This window comes from Aquarana catesbeiana, linkage group LG03 (assembly GCF_042186555.1).
Source record: "Aquarana catesbeiana isolate 2022-GZ linkage group LG03, ASM4218655v1, whole genome shotgun sequence".
Taxonomy (NCBI): Eukaryota; Metazoa; Chordata; class Amphibia; order Anura; family Ranidae; genus Aquarana; species Aquarana catesbeiana.
In genome coordinates, this window is record NC_133326.1 from 139,803,115 (window position 1) to 139,828,750 (window position 25,636).

At 43.6% G+C, this 25,636-nt stretch overlaps 1 protein-coding gene across 2 annotated transcripts in view; it reads left to right on the top strand.

The window, feature by feature from the left end:
* PRRT4 (proline rich transmembrane protein 4) overlaps window positions 1–25,636 on the top strand; it is an 86,516-nt gene that overhangs the window by 14,156 nt on the left and 46,724 nt on the right. The window contains exon 1 of one of the 2 annotated variants that reach the window (XM_073619308.1): window positions 11,229–11,445. The exons of the other annotated variant lie outside the window; for it this stretch is intronic. The gene's annotated coding sequence lies outside the window, so the exon portion shown is untranslated. Of the gene's footprint in view, window positions 1–11,228; window positions 11,446–25,636 lie in introns of those variants that run through there. 2 annotated transcript variants of the gene reach the window in all.

A 25,636-nucleotide genomic window follows, 5' to 3' on the forward strand; every position in this document is an offset into this window, starting at 1 on the left:
AAGCAGCAGCTGAACCACCTCTGGGCTCTAAGAGGCAGGATTGTATGGTACCCTCAATTTAAAATATAAAAGAGGCCAGATTGTCTGTCTATATTTAAACGATAATGCACTATCTGGCATCTTTTGAATTTTAAATTGAGGATACCATCTTTGGATTACACCTGGGGGGGGGGGGGCTGCTGCACTTTGTGGACATTTAGAGAGCAATGGCTCAGGACACGTGGGTCGCCTCAACTATATCCCGCGGTTACAAGTGGGTTCCCCCTCAGAGCTTTCTAAGATCCAGCGTTCCCTCGGATCCTCCAAAAAGAAGCTTATTGTTTCAGGCACTACATCATTTAGTGCATCAAAGAGTGATTGATTGTGCAGGTTCCTGTATCCGAAAAGGGCGCAGGGTTTTACTCAAACCTGTTTATGGTTCAAAAACCAAACGGGGACACAAGGCCCATTTTGGATCTAAGATCCCTGAACCAGTATCTACTAATCCAGTCATTTCGGATGCAGTCTGTCCGCTCAGTAGTAGCCTCACTCCAGATGGGAGATTTGCTAGCCTCCATCAATATAAAAGACGCTTATTTACACATACCTATCTGTCAGCCTCATCAGAGGTTCCTGCAATTTGCAGTAGAGGAACCTCATTTTCAGTTTGTGGCTCTACCCTTCGGGCTTGCCACAGCTCCCCTCACAGTAGCACCAGTACTGGGTCTCTTAAGGGCCCAAGGGATCTTGGTGCTCGGTTATCTGGATGACCTCCTGCTCAGAGATCACTCACTACAAGCTCTAGAACAGAGCATAACTTGCACAGTGCGGTATTTGGAAAGCTTAGACTGGATCATAATTACCGAAAAGTCAGCCTTGAGACCAGCTCAAAGTCTGAAGTACTTAGATCTGATCTTAGATACGGTCCAAGCAAGGGTATTTCTGCCACTCGTAAGGATCTCTGCCCTGAAGGATCAGATGCGTCAGATAAGGGGCACCAGACAACCCTACATTCGGCTCTGTATGAGTCTTCTAGGAAGAATGGTGTCCTCCTTCAAGGTAGTGCCCTATGTCCAGTTACATTCCAGGCCTATACAACAAGACATCTTGTTGGCTTGGAACAGAAGAGGACAATCCCTGGATTATCCAATGTTCTTATCTCCTCAGGCACACTTAAGCCTAAACTGGTGGTTGCAGGATCAGAACCTGCGAAAGGGAAGATCCTCTCTCCCATTAACTTGGAGAGTACTAACCACAGATGACGGTCTCTCAGGTTGGGGAGCGACCCTAGAGGGGCTCACAGCTCAGGAAAAATGGTCAAGGACAGAACAGATCCTGCCCATCAACATCCTGGAGTTACAGGCAGTACGTCTGTCCCTACGGTCCTGGACAGTAGAGCTTCAGGACTGCCCTATCAGGGTTCGGTCCGACAATGCCACTGCAGTGGCCTATATAAACCACTAAAGCGGTACCAGGAGTCATTCAGCTCTAAAGGAGGTCAACCACATACTAGCCTGGGCAGAGGGACATGTGCCAATTCTATTGCCAGTCCATACCCCGGGAGTAGAGAACTGGAAGGCAGATTATCTCAGCCGCCAGCAGATCTGCCCAGGGGAATGGTCTCTACACCCAGGGGTGTTTCAGGAAACTTGCCAGTGTTGGATGGCCAGAGGTCGACCTATTGGCATCCAGGTTCAACAACAAGCTACAGCAGTTTGTGTCTCGAACAAGGCATCCTCTGGCAATCAGAGCAGATGCTCTTGTAGTTCCACTGAGCCAGTACTCCCTGGTTTATGCTTTCCCCCGGTCCTTCTCCTTCCACATTTGTTGTGCAGGATTCGGAGAGTGTGGGTTCCAGTCATTCTGGTGGCACCAGCCTGGCCCAGAAGGCCCTGGTTCCCAAAGATTGTGAGACTGACAATAGACGGGCCATGGACGCTTCTACATCGCCCTGATCTACTGTCTCAAGGTCCTATATTCCACCCCAATTTACAGTCTCTAAATTTGACGGCATGGCTATTGAAGCCAGGGTGTTGAAGGACCATGGCATCTTGGGACCAGTGGTGTCTACCCTAGTGAATGCTAGAAAAGCTGTCACTAGGAAGATCTATCATAAGGTCTGGAAAACTTATATTGCTTGGTGTGAAGCCAGAAAATAGCATCCTCGGAAATGCATGATTGGGAGAATTCTCTCTTTTCTACAGTCAGCTGTGGAAATCAGATTGGCTTTGAGTACAATCAGAGGTCAGATTTTGGCCCTGTCAGTATTCTTCCAAAGGCTTTTAGCCTCCCATTCGCTGGTCCGAACCTTTAGGCAGGGGGCAACTTGTTTGCTTCCCCCCATTAGGTGAACTATGTGTCCTTGGGACTTGAACTTGGTGCTGTCTGTGTTAATTACAGAAACAACCATTTGAGCCTATCAAGGAAATTCCATTAGACATGCTGTCACGCAAGCTAGCCTTCCTGGGTGTCGGAGTTGGTGGACCTTTTGTGCAGGGAACCATACTTGATCCTTCATCACGACAGGGTCGTGTTATGACCTGTTCCATATTTTTTCCAAAAGTGGTGTCAGCCTTTCATTTAAATCAGGACATTATTTTGCCTTTTTTTTTTTTTTTTTCTCTCCGCCTCGTTAGGCGGAAGAGAGACGACTGCTTTCATTAGACTTTGTTTGGGCAGTCAAGGTTTATTTGTCTAGATCTGCAGAGATCCGAGGATCAGACTTGTGTTTTTTTTTTTTGTTTTACCAAAAGGACCCAAGAAGGGGCAGGCAGCTTTCAAAGCTTCCATTGCCAGTTGGGTCCATCAATTGGTCACGCAGGCCTACGGTCTGAAACATGAGGTATCATTCTACCAGGGGTGTAGGAACCTCCTGGGCTTTTTGCCATCAGGTATCTGTGGCTCAGATTTGGAAGGCTGCCACCTGGTCTTCAGTGAATACGTTCACAAAATTTTATCAAGTGGATGTTCGAGCAGACGAAGATTCGTCTTTCGGCGGCAGTGTACTACAGGCTGCCGTATAAGGTCTGATGGCTATTGTTTGGCAGGTTGTCTCCCTTCCCTCAAGGCTATTGCTCTGTGACATCCCAGTAGGTAATGTATTTTAGCCTAACTCTGTGTCCCATGATGTATGAAAAAGAAAATTAGGAATTTTTCATCATCCTTACCTGTAAAATCCTTTTTTTTGAGTACATCATGACACACCGAAGCCCCCCCCCCTTTTTTTTTGATTCAGTCCTTGCTACAAAACTGATATACTTCCTGTATGGGAGTGGTTATATAGGGGATAACTTCCTGTCTAAGACTTTGTATACCAGTGTCCATTTACCTAGAGATGGTGTATAACCCAGTAGTAATGAATATTAGCCTAACTCTGTGTCCCATGATGTACTCAAAGAAAAGGATTTTACAGGCAAGTTTGATGAAAAAATCTTTTTTTTTTTTTTTTTCTGCCAGTAAATACCCTATACAGCCCACGTCCTGTTTCTTGTCTGGTAAAAAGCCTAGGCTTATGACATCATGCACAGCTTTCTTTCACTCTCGTGAAAGTTTGCCAGGAAGGGAGGGGGGGTGAGGCATACGAGGGCCAATGAGAGCTGCAGGGCTAGAGGTGTGCCTCTGTGTAAATCCAGGAAGTGAACAGGCAGCAGCTTCAGCTGCCCACAGTTAAAATGGATGCAGCCAGACTCGGTGGAGGGAGATTTCTGCAGCATATTTGGCATGTAGAGAATCACAGTATATACAAAATAATATGCAAAGTGGTTGGAGGGAAGCTTCAGAATGGCAAAGATATTTTTATTACAAATTATTTGAGCAGACTGCAGTTCCTCTTTCAGAGCCCATTCACACAGGGGCAACTTTGGATCCGACTTCAAGTCGCCTCAAGTCGTGCTACATGAAAAAATCAATGTAAGTGAATGAATCTGTCTTAATGCACACTACTGCAGTCGCTCTGACTTCAGAAAAGGTTCCTGTACTACTTTAATCCGACTTGAAGGCAACTTGTACCCATTGATTTCAATGGAAGTTGCCTCCAAGTCTGATCACTGTTCATACTGAGGCAACTTTACAGGAAGCAGAAAGGAAACAGAAAGTAATTTCCTCCACTAAACAGCCAGCCCCCTCCTTCTCACACACAGCTGATAAGCTTTGATTGGCCACTTGTAAAGTTCCCTGTCCTGCAGGCGACTTCAAGTTGTGTTGTAAGTTGCCCTAAGTCGTGCTGTGATTCATACTCAAGTCGTGACCAAGTTGCCTCCCAAAGTCGCGCTGGAAGTCGTGTTGCCCCTGTGTGAATGGGCTCTCAGTATGTCTATTACAATATTATGTGGCAAATGATTGCTAATTTCCTGAGACTGACTGTTTTACCCCCATAAACCGAAAAAAAGAATCAGATTTATTAAAACTGAAGCTAGAGGAACAATGTATCTTTATAGTCAGGGTAGAAAGTTTGTATTAGTACTCCTCCCTACAGGACATTTTAGCCATGAGACAACTATTTTTGTCCTAATTTATATTATGTGTGATGTTGGCAGGGTTGGTGACAGCTAAACATAGACTATTTATGCCATTCCCAATCAGCCACATGATATATATCTATCTCCAATGTGATATTCAACTTCTGCTGGGGGGGCTGAAATTGAATATCGCATTCAACTGTATCATTGCTGTATTCTCCTAGTTCGATTTTTCCAGGGGGGGCATTTTCACCCCAGAAGCTGCGTTGCAATGGGTGCGCTGTGGAGTACACAGTACGGATATGCTCATTACAGCGAATCGCACTGCAACTTAATCACATAATTCCATCTCTGTTTAATCACCACAATACATTGCTATATGTTGCAGTGATAAACTTAAAGTATAACTAAATGCAAAACTTGAATTTTTAGTTTTGGATAGAGTGGAGAGGAATTAGAACTCATTTTTATTGCAGTCTGTGCCCCCCGTTAAGGCGTCCATTTGTCTTGTTTACCATTATCAGTGAAAGTGAAAGAAAAATCCCACATTATGGGTTGTCCCCAGAAAAAAGGGAAATCTTCCAGAGAGGACACTAGTTCTGGTGACCTGGGGGATCCCCAAAAACACCCTTAATTTTCTGGTATTTCCTCTCACTTCCTGTTTGGCTATGGGACAGGAAGTGAAGGGAAATCACCCCAATGGGAAAAGATAGCGGAAAAAATCTGACAGGGGTTGTAACCCTCCCTTACTCTATCTAATCTGAAAATAACATTTTTGCCCATAGTTCTTCTTTAAGAGTTGCATGACAAGGGAAATCACATTATATTCAATGGTGTCCATTCTCATCAGTGTGACTCAGCACAGTGCAACTTTAGAAAAGGTTCTTGTGCTACTTTGGTGTGATTTATAGACCAATTAGCCCCATAGAATATGCAAAGTTGCATCAAACAATCCCACTGAAAATGGCGTCAGTCGCTATGCAGGAGTGTGAACCGAGCCTTAGAAGCTAAACAATGGTTTATTTAAAAAGGAGTATTCTGGCAGAAGAGGCAATTATCTTTTCGTGACTGTGCTGTAAATATTTGCCAATATTTTGTAGTAAAGATATACCTGCTGAGATCTACCCATTATGGGAAATTCTCGGTTTCAGCTATCTTTGCAGAGTGTCACAGGAACCCTGCATGTTTGATTTTTCCTGGACTGTTGACAGGCTAGGTTGGCACAGTTGCACTGCAGCGGTCCACCCATGGCTGTGCACTACATTACCAAAAATAGTGCGTAAACATTTTTTTGTGCATTAGGCAAGGCAGCCCTATTAAAATGAAGGGGGCGACTTTTATGCACATTAAAGTGGTTCTAAAGCCTGAACATTTTTTACCTTAAAGTGGACGTAAACCCGTTTCCTTTGGCACATATATCTGCAGTGTTTTCTTATCTCTCTTCAAAGCCCTAAGTCCCGTGGCTTTTTCCTGCTCCGTTCTTCTGTTCTAAGCATGAAAACTTCTGACAAGCTCTGTCAACTGATAAAACCAGCCTGAAATTTGTGTCAGGGTGGGTGCTATAAATTACCAGAGAGCTGGTCTATTCACAGCACAGCTCTGCAAGTCTCTGCCTATGTGGAGGGGGTTGTGTGCCTTTCCTTCAGTCAGCTGTCTCACAGTGTATGGTAAGAATCCACACCCACAGGTGAATCAGAAAAAAAAATTCTAACAAAACATGCACTTTCTAAACATTATATAAAGCAGAAGACAGCAGATAGGCATGTAAATCTTATGTAGGGAAATTTGTTTAATCTCTGTGTATCATCTGAGACTGTTCACTTCTCTGGGTATATGTGAGGGTTTACATCCACTTTAATGTATTTTCTGCATTAGGGTAAAAATGTTCCAGTATACTTACCTGAGCCCTCACTGTGTCTGTTTGTAGCGACTCTTCCTGCTCTCACCGGCTTTTGAGGCCATTGGCTCCCACTTGTATCAAACCCTGTGACAGGGGAGCAGGGGGTGGGGCTGAGCCATGCTGTCTGTGCCTATGGATGCAGGCAGTGTGGCTCGGAATCAAGCCCGCAGACGTGCTACCATAGGAAGTGGCTTCCTTTGGTGGCACACCAAGAAGAGGAGGAGCCGAGATCGCCGGTGGGGACCTGGGAATATGAGGATTGGAGCTGCTCTGTGCAATTCATAGAGCAGGTAAGTTTATCATGTTTCACAAGAAAGACAAGGAAAAAGCGCTGCTAAGTGTAATAAGACCAAGGAATTTGTTAAACCCAATATAGGGCCACTCACATTAAAGTGGTTGTAAAGGTAAAAAATTTGGGGGGAATATGTGATCTATATATCGTGAATATAGATGTTGTTTGAGCCAAAGTGATTTACAAACCGAGTATTGGTAACTGTAAGTGCAAACACACAAGTCCATATATAACAGGAGATATAAAGGGCTGAGCAACTTAGTCCATAGAGGACAGGCTGGAAGTTCAAGGGTTAAGTGGTAACCGGTAATGTAATGGTTAAAGTAGGCTGGTAGGCTAGGTGGCTGCTGTCCTCAGAGAGCTGGCTCTGTGATGGATGAGAGAGGGGTAGAGAAGGAAGTGCCACCTGAGTGTAGTATTAACAAATGATGTTTAATGACACCAGGATAAAACACACTTACAGGATGAAAACATATATAAAAGGCTCATCTGTATAGGTATGTGGTCCTCGGTGTTCCCTCTGATCCTGTGGTGGTGACGCTGCAGGGATGCTGAGCTGCAGAAGGTGGATTACCAGCCGGGAGCTCCTTCTGTGGCCATCAGGAAGAGACTAGGGGCCGGCATGGAGCGTGCGTGATGTCACAGGTCGTCCGTCCGCTTCCGGGTTCGGTATCCAGGGGAGGGATCGTCCAGGGAGGAGGGCTAGCAGGGAGGTTGAGAGAAGGCTACGCGCTCTGAGCCACTGCTCCTTCAACAGGGCCTAATAGGGAGGTGTCTGCAATGTGCTTTTATATGGCAGTGCTGTGGGACAACAGGTCCCAGTGTCTGCAATAGAAAGCACAGCGCCAACTGCGGGTGGGAGGGGAACTACAAGGTAACATAATATACACAGAGACAAAAAGGAGGTTATATAATAGTGAGTGGCATGGAAACATGGGGAAAAGTGCATGGTAGTAAACATGGAGACAATAATATTAACAATAGTAAAAATGGGATTAACAATGGGGCAAAAAATGGAGGTAAGTATAAAAAAAAAAAAAAAAAAAAAAAAAAATTATATATATATATATATATATATATATATATATATATATATATATATATATATATATATATATATATATATATATATATATATATATAATGATACAAAAGAACCAGAAAATGCAACGGTAAAGATAAAATAAAAAATAAATAAATAGGAGGACGGTTGGGGCCTGGGGATAGACTACGGTAATGATGGAAGTCCGCGTCTTTAGTAATGATGGAACCCATGGACAACTTCTGTCAAATAAATTCCTAGACAAAGGATACCCCACCCCACTTATAGACACGACCTTCCTTCATTACCATAGTCTATTCCTAGGCCCCAACCGTCCTCCTACCACTGGTAAACAACCTACCCGCTTCATCACACAATTTCATGACAAATACAAGAAAATGGAGAAGATCCTGGCTTCACACTGGCCTATTCTGTTGGAAGACCCTCATCTCAGAACCACAGTCGATACCAAAGTGGCATATAGAAAATCCAGAAACATTAAGAGTAAAATTGCACCCAGTAGAATTAAGCCTACCCAACCCATCTCATCACCGCTCACCCTGATACCCCTCAGAGGGATGTATCAATGCAAAAAACCCCTCTGCTTAACCTGCCAGTTCATACAACACGGTCAGAAAACCACTGTCAAAGGAAAAAACTATACCCTAAAAGAATTCTACAACTGTTCAACTGACTTCGTTATATACTGCCTCACCTGCCCCTGTGGCCTATATGTCGGCAGAAACATCAGAGCCCTAAGGGCACGTTTTGGGGAGCACCCGGCGCTTTATCGAAAAAGGCAGTGACCACCACAGCATCCCTAAACACTTCCTGACTCACCACGGCCGATCTACAGCTGGCCTCAGTGTGTGGGTCATTGAATCAATCCCGGCCACATACCCTGCCGCTGAGCGGTATAAACGTCTTTGCCAGCAAGAAACTTACTGGATCTACTCTTTGGGCACTTTAGCACCTGGGGGGTTGAACGAGGATATTGAGGTGCACACACTACTTTAAGCCACCCCGTTTCCTCATGAGACCACCCCTACAGATGTAGCCTTGCTACAATATATATATCTTTAAGAACCCTGCACAGATACGTGCTTCGCTGTTCCTTGTGTTTTCCCAATACGCATGCTCTATCAATGTCCACTTCTTATACCGTAATTTTTTCACCAAATTTTTTTTTTGCCTTTCTCTACCTATTTATTTATTTTCTATTTCTATTTTTTTTATTAATATTTTTATTATAATATTTTTGTTCTCACTTTCATATTTATTTTATATATATATATATATATATATATATATATATATATATATATATATATATATATATATATATATATATATATATATATTATACATTTTTTTTTTTTTTTTTTTATCTTTACCGTTGCATTTTCTGGTTCTTTTGTATCATCACCATGGGAATTATTATTATGTTTCGCTTTTATACTTAACAGTTGGCGCTGTGCTTTCTTTTGACAGACGCTGGGACCTGTTGTCCCACAGCACTGCCATATAAAAGCACATTGCAGACACCTCCCTATTAGGCCTATTGAAGGAGCAGTGGCTCCAAGCGCATAGCCTTCTCTCAACCTCCCTGCTAGCCCTCCTCCCTGGACGATCCCACCCCTGGATACTGAACCCGGAAGCGGATGGACGACCTGTGACATCATGCACGCTCCACGCTGGCCCCTAGTCTCTTCCTGATGGCCACAGAAGGAGCTCCCGGCTGGTAATCCACCTTCTGCAGCCCAGCATCCCTGCAGCGTCACCACCACAGGATCAGAGGGAACACCGAGGACCACATACCTATACAGATGAGCCTTTTATATGTTTTTATCCTGTAAGTGTGTTTTTACCTGGTGTCATTAAACATCATTTGTTAATACTACACTCAGGTGGCGCTTCCTTCTCTACCCCTCTCTGAGCCAAAGTGATTTAATTACCTTTTAGAGAAATATGATTTTTCTCCACTTCCTCCTTTCTTCTGTGTACTGCATCCTAAACTTCTGGGTTTTCGAGCGCGTTCGCTTCAACTACGTCACGGCTCCAAAGAAACTACAGTTCCCTTGAGGCTTAGCGGCATTGCGCATGCACACTGCCGCTTTTTCGCCGTGTGACAGAATGAGAACAAGCCTAGTTCTCATTTCTAGTTCTGCCTTGGTTGAACACACGCTGCCCAGTTAACACGCCCATTCCCGCCTCCCCAGCACGCCCATAGTATAAACAAAGACGAGTTACTATTAAAAAAACCGAATTAATATATTTAATTATTTATTCCAACTTTCACTGCAGCAAATAAGGGAGCGGAGTTAAGGGGGGGCTGTGCTGCTGAGATCGTCATTCAATAACAAGGCACGGAAGGCGGAGCTACAGCATCTTAGGCACGCCCGCGGCTCCCCTGCCTCCCGTGCCTGTGAACGTACACAGCGTCTCCCCACAGGGATGTAATCACAAAGATGTAGACTACAATCACTTTAAGGCCTTGTTCAGACAAGGCATGCTACAGCTTACATGGGCTTGTTTACCTACTGGTGGATGCATCGGTGCGCCATGCCAATAAACATGTCCTATAGGATGTGAGAAAACTCCATGGCTCAACCCTGCATAATCAATTTACTTCTGCTAGAACGACTTTAGCTGATCAAAGCCATCACTATCAGTCTGTTGTCGCGCGGACATGGCATTTTTGTCTTGCTCACTCGATGTCTTAGATAGTTTTGTTGAATCTGCCATCGATTTTTCAGTTTTGTCACACCGTCTATGACCACCATCAGAGTTGTGTGCACCCAAAAAGAGTAGAAGCTGTGGTATCAAAGGTATGCTAGCTAGCAACTCACTTGTTCCCATAACAACCCATCGGAATCCTTATTTTTTTTTAATTTTGGTTGTTTTTTTTTTTTAACCCTGCACTAAACAATGACATTTGGATGCAGCTGGTTGCTATGGGCAATAAGACATTCCATGCATATTTTCGCACAGAGGGGATTTTTTTGCGTTTGGGGCAGACAACCTTTGAACAAACGTCCATTGAGGTATGTTGATGCTCATTCATGCTAGGTAAAAAAAAAAAAAAAAGTGCACACGAACACATGTGAAAACGCATCCAGCATTGCTTATTACCATAATAGATGTGAATCAGCCCCGTAATGGTTACAAGGGTTGGAGAACGCAGGTATGCTGAAGGCTGTTTAGGAAGAACGTCAGTGCAGAAAGGCTTTGGGCTTTTTATTCGTTCAGAAAAAGACAATTCTAATCGCTGTTCTAATAGAACCCTCCACCTTTTTAGTGTGTTGTGTTTTTTTTTTTTTTTTTTTTTTCGTTCTTGCGCTTTTCATAAAATGAATTGAAATGAGAATGAATCATAACCCAGACCGAGAAATACAGCCCACACAGCCATTTGTTTTGTGTTATATTGCATGTAACAGGTAGGCAGCATGACTCCATACATGAGGCATGCTTTCCCCCACAGCGCAGCATATGTCATGTACATAACAAATGGGCTTGTTTTTTTATTTATGATTTCAAACGTTCGACGCAGTTGTCTTGAAGCTCACACCCGTCATCAGTGTGCTGAGATCATTCCTTCACATGGTTCAATTCATTACAAGCAAGAATAAAATGATAAGGATTATGTTGAGGGGCAATTCAAAGTAGCAGAACGACTTACAGCACAGCATAGAGACGAAGCAATTGATTCCAGCAGCTGTGGCATCTGACAGGGCAGGAATGGCTGGGCTTTGGCACAGAAGATCCCCATACAGATGTGAGTATGCACACAAAGGGTACATAAGTAAGGGCTCATTCACACGTGCATCTATACTGCCATCTCTGTTCCACAGGCGGTGAGGAGGCTACGGTATATGTCGCCTCCTCGCCACATGCTTTACCTTTTTAAAAGCTGCACCCTAGGAAACCCTCTCTTGCAGTGGGACTGTGCCTGCACTGCAATGGTTTCCTGCTTGTTTAGGTCTAGGGTAGAGGTTTTCAACTTTTGAAGCCCCCGTTAGCCCATATGTGGCCCCTGACATCACCAAAAGGCCACATGTAATGTTAAATATATGTAATGCTTGAGAGGACTGTCAGAAACTGCAGACCTAATAGAGGAAATGAGGATCAGAGAGTGTGGACATGCTACATTTTTGATTGTGGACAGGCTCCAGAGGACATTATGAAACTGGGAATATAAGGCTAGTAGGGATCGATGCCCCACAGCCTCTTCTCCCCCATGCTCCTTAAAAAATAAAATAAATAATAAATACCTAAACACCCTAACACAAAATGTAGCAGTAGTATTATTATGATTATATTTTATAAGGTTAGACATTAATTATTATTAATGTATTATTACATATTATTCATTTATTTTACTTTATGATGATTTTTAGTTACTTGTGTATTTATTTTACATGTATTTATTCATATATTATTACTATTTTATTTTTTACATTTGAGCAGAAAAAAGCGCGAATGGCGTGTTTCCATTCGTTTCTGTGGGGATACAAACGTGCCAAAAATGCCCAAATGAGCGACAAAGAAAGCTCCAGAACTTGTTTGAGCTTCAGTCGTTTGGCTTCAGGTGTTTTGGAGCGAAGATGTAAACAATCTCCTTGATTTTTTTTTTTTTTTTTTTTTTCCCCCTCCAGTGTTTTGGAGCTTCAAGCTACAAAACGCTCAGGCTGCCCCCCCTGTCAGAACACAATAGAAAAGCAGGGGAGATCACTGTACTAACATCGGATTTTTGATACAGCGGCTTTGCCTGGAGTTGTGAGGTGGTGTGTTTTTTGTGTTTTTGTCTTTTTGTGTTTTTTTTTTTATTTTAACTTGCTGGGTTGTACAAAAAAAACTAGTAGTGTGTAATAGGCTTAACCACTTCAATACCAGGTACCTGCGCACTTTCACCTGCCCTGGACAATTTTCAGCTTGCAGCACTGTTGCACTTTGACAATTGCACGGTCACGCAACACTATACCCAAATGAAATTTTTATCGTTTTCTTCCCACAAATAGGGCTTTCTTTTGGTGGTATTTGATTACCAGTGGGGTTTTTATAACCTGCTAAAAAAGGGCCAAATTTTTGAAAAAAAACAAAACTGATGGGCACTGATAGGCGGCACTGATGGGCACTGTTTGCTGCCCACCCCCCCCCCCCCCCCAACATATTGAGCACTGGCTGGAACAGTGTTGCTTGTGGACACACAGACAGTGTTTTCTTTTTTTTTTTTTTTGTCTGCCTCTAATCACCTATGTGTGCATGGACACAGGCTGACATGCAAGGGCGTTTTAGAAAGGGGAAAAAAAAAGGCAGACGCCCCTAAGAGCAAAAAAACATTCAGATTGCATGGGGCCTAACGGTGATAAGAACAAGCACAACTCCACCTAAGTGACTGTCCCACATACATCTACTGCAGCAGGGCAGCCGCTGTGTGCTGGATCACGTATCTGGTACGTGATTAGCACTTGTATGGCAGTGTTTCTCAACTTCTTTTCAGTCAAGGCACCCTTTAAAATTCTGCACAAGGCACTCCATTCTAAAATGTAAAAAATGTAACTAATAGTTTTACATATTGCAGAAACATCCACACGCATAGGACACTCAACATTAAAGGTAATGTCCTTGGTTGTTGGAACGCTGTGGCTTTGTGTAACTAAAAAGGCAGGCTCAATTCATACTTTTTTTTTTTTTTTAGGAATTTTGCCAAGGCACCCTGGTTGAAAAAGGCTGATGTATAGTATTTGCACTCATCACTGTATTAGTGTCACTATTGATATTGGTGTCAGTGTACCCCCCCCCCCCCAACCAGCATCAGCTAGTGTCAAATTGCCTCCCACACAAAGACATGCAGCAGAATATATTTTGGCTGAAATGCATGAAGAAATTTTAATTAATTTATTTATTTTTATTGGATTTTTTTTTTCCATAATTTTTCTTTTCTTTTTTTTATTTATCGTACATCACGGGACACAGAGCCATAGTAATAACTATATGGGTATATAGGCCACCTTTAGGTGATGGACACTGGCACGCCCTAAGACAGGAAGTTCAATCCCTATATAACCCCTCCGATTACTGGGAGTACCTCAGTTTTTTCGCCATTGTCTTAGGTGTTGGTCACGAGTAAAGATGTGCTATGCAGAGGCTCCACTGGACTATTCCTGGCTGGAGCAAGCCTTTGCAACCGGATCCATCCAAAGTGCCATTGAGGCCAAAGTGGTTGGTACCCTGGCCTCGTGGACGGAAGAAACAAGCTTTTGCCTGTAACACTTCTCTTTTGAGAGCTGGTCCCTGGGATTCAGTGCTTTGGTCAGATTGCAGTGCCATAAACATTACTGACAGGGTGCTATACAGGTCCAGGGCAGTGGAACTCCGATAAAAAGGGACCCCAGTCCTTGAAGGTTTTTTGACGGAGCCCAACGTGATGGGCGAAGATTGGGTCTGTTTGGTTGTATCACAGAATCCTGCGGTGGGATAAGGTAAGTGGAGATTTTTAAGGAATTTAAAAAAAAATGTATTTCCTTTTGGATTTCTCCTATACAGTTGTTGTCATGCCTAAAGTCACCACTGGGGGCTGTAAAGAGCACATACCTGTTTCCATGCTTTCAGATCATGCCTCTGTGTCAGCAGAAGCTGCATGGCTTCCTCCAGCCATCCATCCTGGCCACCGGTAAGAGTTTGGGGGGGGAGGGGGGATTTGGCTGAAATTTCTCTATCTGGGAATGCTTTCTTCTCCCCTCTACAAGAGCAGGCGGGGGGGGGGGGGGGGGGCTGTATGGTCTGCCGGTTTGATGCTCCGCTCCTCCCTCCACTGCCCTCAGCAGTGGCGGCTCTCCTCTTCCCCATACTCTCCTCCTCCACCCGCCCCCCCCCCCCCCGCCGATCGGATCAGAGGCCCGCGTGTGGGCAGGAATCACTTTTTTTTTTAAGGGGGGGGGCGTAGTGAGGAAGTAAGTGGGCGGGGCTTAGCTCGGCGTTGGCGCGGGGCCGTCGCAGCGCAGGGCGGATTAGCTTATATAAAAAGCTCCATTGCCAGTCTCATTTGGACTAACGAAGGGACACGGAGGCAGACCTGGGCATGTGAGTGTGAGACACAGACATTCCCCAAGGCACATTTACTCCGCATCAGGCTGAGCATATAATGGCAGTAACAATTACTGAACTTTTGCTCAGCTGTGGGTGCATTTTTTCCTTGTAAAGTACCTCTGTATTTGTGCTTATGACTATACATTCCAGAAGGGGACATACAAATTCCTCAAAGAGGTATCACCTTCAGGCTCTGAGGACCCTAGTCTCACCCCAACAATGCCATCCCCCCCTGAAGATCCAGAGGTAGCTGATCATAGTTACATAGTAAGGTTGAATAAAGACACCAGTCCATCCAGTTCAACCTGAATGAGTGTGGGTGCATGTCTACAATTGTCCCTGAACATTGTGTCTCATTAAGATGCTCATCTATTATATTATTTATTTAAGATATATACCCATATAGCGTGGTCAATTTACGCAGCGCTCCACACATACATCGCACACTCACACTAGCCTCAAGGAGCCCACAATCCAAGGTCCCCAACTCACATTCATATACTAGGGCCAATTTTGGACAGAAGCCAATCAATCTACCAGCATGTCTTTGATCAGGGTGAGCCATTGGGTTTAAGTGTTGCAACTGTTTTCAACACTTCAGCCCTTGTCTACATTATTAAGGATGTTTTCTCCTCAGCTTCGGTGGGGCTGGAGGAAAGATTGATTGCTTTAATCACATCTTCCCAGCATAGGAGAAAACCCGATAGGTCCCCTGCTACTGCCCAGGACCCTCAAGCAGAGGATCGGTGGGCAGGGGAGGATGAGGCCCCCTCAGGGGACCGTGAGGAGGCTGACTCCTCTTCCAAAGAATCAATTGTGGAAGAGCCTTTTTCAGCTTCACAATCTGAAAAATTGCTGGTACAATCACTGACAGAAATGGTTCGCTCCACATTTAAGCTACCCTTAAATGAGTCAGCTGGAAAACCCACTTCTTCTTTGGATTCCCTAAAGCCTCCTCAAGCTATGCATGCTTTTTCTGTCCATCCTTTGCTGAAACAGCTCATGTATTCTGAGTGGGATCACCCAGATAAACATTTTCTCTCTTCTAAAAAGTTCTCTACACTTTATCCTGTGGAGGAAAAATTTACAAAAAAGTGGAATATACCAGCAATTGATGCGACTATTTCCTCTGTGAATAAAAGTTTAACTTGTCCGGTAGATAATGCTCAAGTGCTTTAGAAAAAAGTGTGAAAGAGTTCCCTATGGGGTTTTGTATTGCAGCAAACAATTCAAAATAAATTGTAAAAGGGTATATTTTATTACAAAATAATTTTCTACAAAATAGTAAATGTCAGTCAAAGCATGAGCTTTAAAAACCAGGGTGCAGATGAAAAGGGAGAGAGGAGGGGGGGAGAACAAGGGAGGCGGGCCCAACAGGAAGGGGGCACCAAACGGGTGTCACCAACAGGTCCCTGGATTCCCAAGGTGAGACAGGTGCTCAAGGTCATCCCTGATCAACGGGCATGGGATTTAGCCGAGCTACCAGGGGCATTATGTTTTTCTATCGACGCTATCAGAGATTTTATCCTTCAGGCTTCACGCCTGATGCTTGTACTTGTGCATATGCATAGGATCTTATGGTTGAAAAATTGGTCAGCCGAAGCGCCATGCAAAAAACTCCTGGCTGGTTTTCCTTTTCACAGTGAACGGCTGTTTGGTGAGGATTTGGATAAATACATCCAGAAGATTTCAAGTGGAAAAAGTACCCTATTTGCCAATTAAGAAAAGGAATAAGCGTCCTTCATTTAAACAGGCTCCTTCTTCAGGGTCAGGGGCATCGCCTCTAGGCAGTCACGACAGCCTCTGCCATCAGGTTCAAGGGGTAAATTTCAGGGTCAACCCCAGGGACAGAAGAAGTCCTGGGGAAGGAAACCTACAAAGCAGAATGCTAAGGCCTCTTTAGGAAGGGGCATCCCCGCTTGCGCGCGCGCGGGGGGCGGGGGGGGGGGACTTCTGCAGTTCTCAAGGGTCTGGCAGGAAGAATTTCGGGACTGATGGGGGCTCTCCACAGTAGCTCTGGGTTACAAGCTAGAGTTCCAGGAGTTTGTCTCCTCGTTTTCTGAGGTCAAACGTCCCCAAAGATCCAGAGAAAAAGAAGTCTTTCAAGCATTAGTCCAGCTTTTGTCTCAGAGTGATCATGGAGGTTCCCATGGAAGAGCAGGTGTTGGGGTTTTATTCAAATCTCTTCATGGTGCCAAAACCAAATAGGGATGTCAGACCCATTCTAGATCTCAGGGATCTGAACCGATTCCTAAATATCCACTCGTTTCACATGGTTCAATCAGGTCAGTAGTCTCCATCCTGCAAGGAGGAGAGCTTCTTGCGTCAATCGACCTCAAGGATGCATACCTGCATGTGCCTATTTTCCCCGCTCATCAGAAATTTCTACGTTTCGAGGTAGAAAAACTCAATTTTCAGTTCATAGCTTTGCCCTAAGGTCTAGCCACTGCACCCCGGGTGTTCACAAAAGTTCTGGCCAGACTAGGGGGTCAAGGTATAACAGTTATTACATACCTAGATGACCTGCTTTTGATAGACCAATCAGTAGCCGGCTTAGACAAAAGTGTGGTCACCACAGTCAATTACCTGAAAAGCCTAGGTTGGGTTCTCAGCCTAGAGAAATCTTCCTTAAAACCATTAAGAAGGCTAGAATACTTGGGTCTCATCATAGATACAGACCAGAAAAGAGTATTTTTGCCACAAGCAAAGATCAGCGCCATAAAGGAGCTGGTCCGGGTCATCAGAGCAGAGAAGGACCCTCCTATTCGCCGTTGCATAAGGTTGTTGGGGAAGATGGTGGCTTCGTTCGAAGCCGTTCCTTATGCTCAGTTCCATTCGAGACTGCTGCAAAACAGTATCCTATCCGCTTGGAACAAAAAATGTCCAAGCCTTAGACCTCCCAATGCATCTATCTCCAAGGGTGCGCCAGAGCCTCAGTTGGTGGTGGTCATCCAAGAATCTGCAGAAGGGAAAACCCTTCTTACCAGTCACATGGAAAGTGGTAACAACAGATGCCAGCCTTTCAGGTTGGGGAGCAGTCCTGGAGGAGGCAACTGCCCAGGGGAAGTCGTCCAAATCCAAAAGGACCTTGCCCATCAAGATTCTAGAGATTGGGCAGCACATTTGGCCCTGAGGGCCTGGACATTCAGATTGCAGAATTGTCCTGTCAGGATCCAATCTGACAATGGCAGGGCAATGGCCTATATCAATCACCAGGGGGGCACAAGAAGTCTTGCGGCCCAGAGAGAGGTGACCCATTTCCTAACTTGGGCAGAAAATCATGTTCCTTGCCTATCGGCGGTCTTCATTCCAGGAATAGAAAATTGGCAGCCGGACTACTTGAGTCGCCAGCAGTTGTTCCCGGGGGAATGGTCCCTTCACCCCGATAGCTTCCTGGCAATATGCCAGAGATGGGGGATCCCGGACGTAGACCTATTTGCATCCAGGTTCAACAAAAAGATCGGCATCTTTGTGTCAAGAACAAGGGATCCTCTAGCATGCTGGACAGATGCCTTGGTGACCCCGTGGGATCAGTTTTTGATTTATGCATTCCCTCCTATTCTGCTGCTTCCATGACTTCTCGGCAGGATCAAGCAGGAAAGGAAGTCGGTGGTTCTTGTGGCCCAGGAGATCTTGGTATGCAGAGATGGTAAAGATGGCAGTAGGGGACCCATGGACCCCTCCACCATGTCCGGACCTGCTCTCGCAGGGTCCGGTATTCCATCCTACCTTGCAAGCGCTAAATTTAACAGTTTGGCTATTAAACCCACATTCTGAGGAAGCATGGGCTGTCAGGATCAGTTGTATCTACCTTGAATAATGCAAGGAAGCCGGCCTCCAGAGTCCATATATTATAGAGTCTGGAAGGCATATGTTTCCTGGTGTGAATCCAGGGGTTGGCATCCCAGAAAGTATGCCATAGGTAGAATCCTTGCTTTTCTGCAAATGGGGTTAGAAATGAAGCTGGCCTTGAGTACTATCAAAGGCCAGGCCCCGGCCTTATCGGTATTGTTTCAACGACCACTTGATTCGCATTCTGTGGTCCGTAACTTTTTACAGGGGGTAATGCGGCTTAATCTACCGGTTAAGCCACCCCTAAACCCTTGGGACTTGAATTTAGTTCTGTCTGTATTACAGAAACAGCCTTTTTGAGCCAATACGTCATATTCCCTTGGTCCTTTTGACAAGGAAGCTAGTTTTTCTGGTAGCCATATCTTCTGTAAGAAGGGTATCGGAGTTGGCTGCTCTTTCTTGTAAAGAGCCATATTTAATTATTCACAAGGATAGGGTAGTATTGCATCTTCATCCTAACTTTCTACCGAAGGTAGTGTCAGGTTTACATCTAAATCAGGATATAGTTCTACCTTCATTTTTTCCAGAACCCTGCTCTATGGAGGAAAATTTGCTACATTCGCTGGATGTAGTGAGAGCAGTCTAAGTCTACTTGACAGTGACTGCTCAGATTCGAAAAAAATAAATGTTTTGTTTGTGCTGCCTGAAGGTCCTAGGAAAGGACAGGCGGCAGCGAAGCCTACTATATCTAAGTGGATTCGGCAAGTAATTATTCAAGCTTATGGTTCGAAGAGGAAGATTCCACCTTTTCAAATCAAGGTGCACTCTACCAGGGCTGTTGGTGCTTCGTGGTCAGTGCATCACCAGGCCTCCATGGCTCAAATGTGCAAGGCCGCAACTTGGTCTTCAGTCCATACATTCACTAGATTCCATCAGGTGCATGTAAAAAGGCATGAGGATATTGCCTTTGGGCACAGTGTACTGCAGGCTGCAGTATAGGTCCTTAAGTCTGACGGCACCCTGTTTTTTGTTTGTGTCTCCCGCCCCTCAGGTAGCATTGCGCTGGGACATCCCATATAGTTATTACTATGGCTCTGTGTCCCGTGATGTACGATAAAGAAAATAGAATTTTTATAACAGCTTACCTGTAAAATCCTTTTCTTGGAGTACATCACGGGACACTGAGGCCCCTCCCCTCTTTGGTTACACGTGTATTGCTTGGCTACAAAACTGAGGTACTCCTTGTAATGGGAGAGGTTATATAGGGAGTGAACTTCCTGTCTTAGGGCGTGCCAGTGTCCATCACCTAAAGGTGGCCTATATACCCATATAGTTATTACTATGGCTATGACTATGTGTCCCGTGATGTACTCCAAAAAATTGATTTTACAGGTGAGCTGTTATAAAAATCCTGTGGTTTTTTTTTTTTTTTTTTTTTTTTTTTCCATAATTTTTATTGTTTTCTGGATAATTTGTACAAACGAGGTTATCACACAGATTGTGTCAAATAGCACTTATATTGAAAGAATGGTGAATACAGTATGTGTGGTTCATCTGATAATAATTTGTACTCTTACGTAATAGTAATTGTTAAGCATGGATGGACAGTTGGACCATTTTCAGTTTTGAGCAGAAAGTAAAGAATATTGTTTTATATTTTAGCCTTTTTTTCTTTTTATATAATAAATAAAAAAACTCAGCGGTAATCAAATACCGCCAAAAGAAAGCTCTATTTGTGTGGAAAAAAATGCTATAAATTAAATTTTCGTACAGTGTTGCATGACCTCGGAATTGTCAGTTAAAGTAACACAGTGATGAGCAGTAAAACATGGCCTGTCATGAAGGGGGTAAAACCTCCCAGAGGGCAAGTGGTTAAGCCAGCCATTCATGGATCGAAATTGGGCCGGTTCAGCAGGGAGCAGCTGAGATTCGATCCATATATGGACAGGCTGGTTGTACCCAAGTTGATCGACTTGGGTAACAGGACAAGCCTGTCTGATTTTCCTTGTGATTACTGCCGGTGGCTATATCTGCCAGCCGTAATCATTGTGCTCTGCCGTCTGGGAATGCTCTCAAAGCCCCCCACACCAGAAGAACACTATAGTGCTGTGGGAGGCATTTCCCCATCAGCACTGACTCAAGTGGTTTTGGTGCAAGGAAAGATAATCAAATAATCTATGGGCTGCTTAAAAATTATGCATATTTGTAGACCTCACAGGAAATGGTAAGAATCAAACCCACATATTAGGAAATGCTTAATTTTGGAAACATCCAGAGGCATTTTCCTTTATCGTCTTACTGAGTACCATTGATGTGTGCCGGCATTTTATTGCTTCTTGTTTTGATGATTAGAGGATAGGAAGTACATTGTTGTATATTTAAAGGCAAGTAGGACTGGCTGGCACAGCACACTTACACCAGACAAAGCAAATAAGCTGATTTAAAAAACAAAAAACTATCAATTATAGTATTAACTGCAGTACAATAACAGGCTCCACACATCAAACAAGCACCATTTATTACTGCAAAATGCTCATAAATGTTGTCTTTTGCATTGTTGTTCATGAAAATATAGGTAAAGAAATGAACATCCCATGTAAAGATGTCTGTCTAAAATATGTCCTTTAATAATAGGCATGGGAAATAAAAATGTCAGTAGATCTATGTGCAGCAGAGAGAATGCACATTCTGCTCAGACACATCCCAGCCTAGCAGAAATCCAGTGACCTGGTCACAGACTCTTGTGTGTGATAACATTGGAATTCTGCTCTGATCCCCCCAGGGTGCCCACTGATAGCACCTGCAGCCCACTGCTGCAATAATACAAGAGTTAGATAAGGACAGCAATGTCTGACTTCATATCCAATGTTGTTATGACAAATGTATTTCTATATGTTTTATAGTATAGAATTTGCATTGATTCAGATAGACTGAAAACTATTCGACGGTGACTTTTTGTTTAGTTGTTTAATAAATGTCCCTAAGTAATGGGTAGTCAGCCAGGTGATGACAAATCTTGAATGTACAATATACCAAAAAGTGCAGCCCTAAAAAAGTGAAATAGCAATATATTCCCAAAATATTAGGTGAACAAAAATCTCATCTTCACCAAAAAGTCCAAAATCACTCCAGCGCTCAGACAGAGATGCTCCCAATGGTATTAGAACACGTACAGTGCCTTGCAAAAGTATTCACCCCCCTTGGCATTTTTTTGTGTTTTGTTGCCTCACAACCTGGAATTAACATGGATTGTTTGAGGATATACATCATTTAATTTACAGAACATGCCCACAACTTTGAAGGTGTGTTGGGTTTTTTTTTTTTTTTTTTTATATTGTGAGGCAAACAACAAATAGGACAAAATAACAGAAAAAGTCATTGTGCATAACTATTCACCCCCCTAAAGTCAATAGCTCCAAGTCGCTTTGGATAAGTCTCTATGAGCTTGTCACATCTTACCACAGGAATTTTTGCCCATTACTCCCTGCAAAACTGCTCCAGCTCCTTCAAGTTGGATGATTTGCACTTGTGAACAGCAATCTTTTTAAGTCTAACCACAGATTTTTTTTTATTGGATTGAGGTCTAGGCTTTGACTAGGCCATTCCAACACATTTACATGTTTCCCCTTAAACCACTCAAGTGTTGCTTTAGCAGTGTGTTTAGGGTCATTGTCCTGCTGGAAGGTGAACCTTCATCCTAGCCTCAAATCACACACAGAGTGGTACAGGTTTTGCTCAAGAATATCCCTGTATTTAACACCATCCATCATTCTCTCAACTTTGACCAGTTTCCCAGTCCTGACTGCTAAAAAACATCCCCACAGCATGATGCTGCCACCACCATGTTTCACTGTGGGAATGGTGTTCTTTGGGTGATGTGATGTGTTGGGTTTGCGCCAGACATAGCGTTTTCTTTGATGGCCAAAAAGTTTCCCACATGCCTTTTCACAAACTCAAAACGTGCCATTTTGTTTTTTGCTGAAAGTAATGGCTTTCTTCTGGCCACTCTGCCATAAAGCCCAACTCTATGGAGCGTACGGCTTATTGTCGTCCTATGTACAGATACTCCAGTCTCTGCTGTGGAACTCTGCAGCTCCTCCAGGGTTACCTTAGGTCTCTGTGGTGCCTCTCTGATTAATGCCCTCCTTACCTGGTGTGTGAGTTTTGGTGTGCGGCCGTCTCTTGGCAGGTTTGCTGTTGTGCCATGTTCTTTCCATTTGATTATGATAGATTTGATGGTGCTCCTGGGAATCATCAAAGATTTGGATATTTTTTTTATAAACTAACCTTGACTTGTACTTCTCAACAACATTGTCCCTTACTTGTTTGGAGAGTTCCTTGGTCTTCATGGCAGTGTTTGGTTAATGGTGCCTCTTGCTTAGGTGTTGCAGCCTCTGGGGCCTTTCAAAAAGGTGTGTATATGTAATGACAGATCATGTGACACTTAGATTGCACACAGGTGGACATTATTTCACTAATTATGTGACTTCTGAAGGTAATTAAAGAGCTTTTTATGGGCTTCATAAAAAAGGGGGGTGAATACATACACACGACAATGATCAGTTTTTTATTTATGAAAAATAGTTTTATGTACATATTTTTCTAATTTTACTTCATCAACTTAGACTATTGTGCTCTGACACATCACATATCATTCAAATTAAAAAAACATTGAACTAAAGGCTGTAATGTAGGTAAAAAGCCAAGGGGGGGTGAATACTTTTGCAAGGCACTGTAATGCTTCTTCCGATGCAGCCCTCCTCAGACAAGGGAATTGTCAAACAACTGCAAACATTCACAAAGGAAGGCGCAAATGCCTTGTACACTGCCACCATACAAGTTTATTAAATACCAAGACCGAATGGATACTCGCAAACATAGAAAACAGCAGGCATATCAAATGATGTCATCCATCCATCTCACAGTTGGAAGGCTGACATGTGTTTCAGGGGACATGCCCCCTTTCTCAGAGCTAAACCAACCTCATACAATGTCACAACTTAATTGATCACACATAAGAAGCAGCCCTGGCCTTAACGAGCAAGTGGGTGGGGCTTATGTTTTGGCTTTGTAAATCTTAGCTCGACCCACTTGCTGGTTGAGGAGGGGGCTGCTTCTGATGTGGGACTATTTAAGTTGTGACATTATATGAGGTTGGTTTAACGCTGAGGAAGGGGGCATGTCCCCTGAAAAGCCTTCCAACCGTGTGATTTATTGGCTGGAGTTATATTAATATCTGATATTGATATATATATATATTTGATATACTTGCTGTTTTCTATGTTTGTGAGTATCCATTCGTACTTGGTATTTAATATTTATTTCCTAAATAAATATTTTTTGACACTATCAAAATACTTTACTAAAATCCTTTGAAAAATTAAAAGTCCACCACACAGGGGATTTTTTCTTTTCTCTTTAGATAACAATAAGGACACAAACAGATCACATACACTGCTTACCAGACTACTCTGACCCTCAGGTATTGTGGGAACAATCCCAAACTCCCAAGACAAGCTGCGTGCCTCCAAAGTTAGACGACAGCCCATGTGACACTTGTGCTCTGAGCCGGCAGCTCTGAATCCTGTTCATACAGGGAATTTTGGGTTTGTTTCTTTTTTAACACTGCAATTTTTGGTTTATAATCTGTCCCTATAATACTTACCTGTCAAAGAAGACTTCTAGAAATCTGCCATTCTGCAATTGCCTTTTTAGCTCTCGGGTAGCAAGTCATCTGCTCAGCTTCATTGCCAAGGATATGACGTCCGAGGGTCTAGTAAATGATCCAGGTCGGTGTGGGTCAGTGCACTTGGAGCTTCTTGAACAGGAAAGCATTTTAAAGCGGGGGTCCACCTATCTATGCTTCTTTTTTTTTTTTTTGAGTTCATTCACAAACTTTTCTTCTCAGCATTACATACTCACATATTGTGTGTAATATGTCCGCCTGTGTCAGATTTCGTCGGAAAGAATAACTTATATTATTCACTGCAGGCGGTTTCCATCTTCATTGTGGGCATTTGAAGCCCACAAGCATTTATTTCCTGGATGTGGTGAATGCTGTGCTCCCAGCATTCACCGCTCGTTCCCGCACATGCTCAGTGGCATCCTGGGAAGCCTGAGACTAGCTCCCAAGAGTCTGGGAGAGGCTAGAAACACGCCTACTCCCACGGGAGGAGAACCAGGAAGTGCAAAGAAGAATAGAAAAATAAAAGGTAATTACGGCGATTTAAATTTTTTTAAACGGCATGTCAGCATCTAGGCAAGGAAGAGAATACATACAGATATTGTTCAAAATTTGGGTGGAACTCCGCTTTAAGGACACATTCTTTTTATAGTTACGTGAGCAAAATTCACCCCGTCTATGGCTAACGTTAGGTAACTGTTGGGCATTTAGACCTTTACTACTCAGCATGGCACTTTGGGTCCAAAGATGTCTCAAACAATAATGGGGTTTAACCCTAATAGAGAACAATGACCCTTGAGATATGGTACGTACAATAATTACTGCATAGTATGATGCTGGTGTTTGGTGTCTGTGAAGTTTTTTCAGTCTCTGATCTCAGTAGAGATTTTAAGAGCCCTACTCATGAGTTTTCCTTGTCTTAAAATGAACTTTAAAGCACCAGTGCACAAAGCAAGGTCTATAAAGACATGGATGAGTGCGTTTGGGGTTGGAGGAACTTGACTGGCCTGCACAGTCCTGACCTCAACCTAACAGAACACCTTTGGGATGAATTAGAGCAGAGACTGCGAGCCAGGCCTTCTCATCCAGCATCAGTGCCTGACCTCACAAATGAGCTTCTGGAAGAATAGTCAAACATTCCCATAGACAGACTCCTAAACCTTGTGGACAGCCTTCCGAGAAGAGTTGCAGCGGTTATAGCTGCAAAGGGTGGGCCAACTCAATATTGAACCCTACGGATTAGTAAAGTTCATGTGCATGTGAAAACAGGTGTCCCAATACTTTTGGTAATATAGGGTATGTCACTGCTCTCCGTATACATCAGTGCCTAAGGGTAGTGGTTGGAGATAAGGTCTTATCTACTGACTTTTTTTTTTTTAATTCTTTATATAAAAGGGGCTGA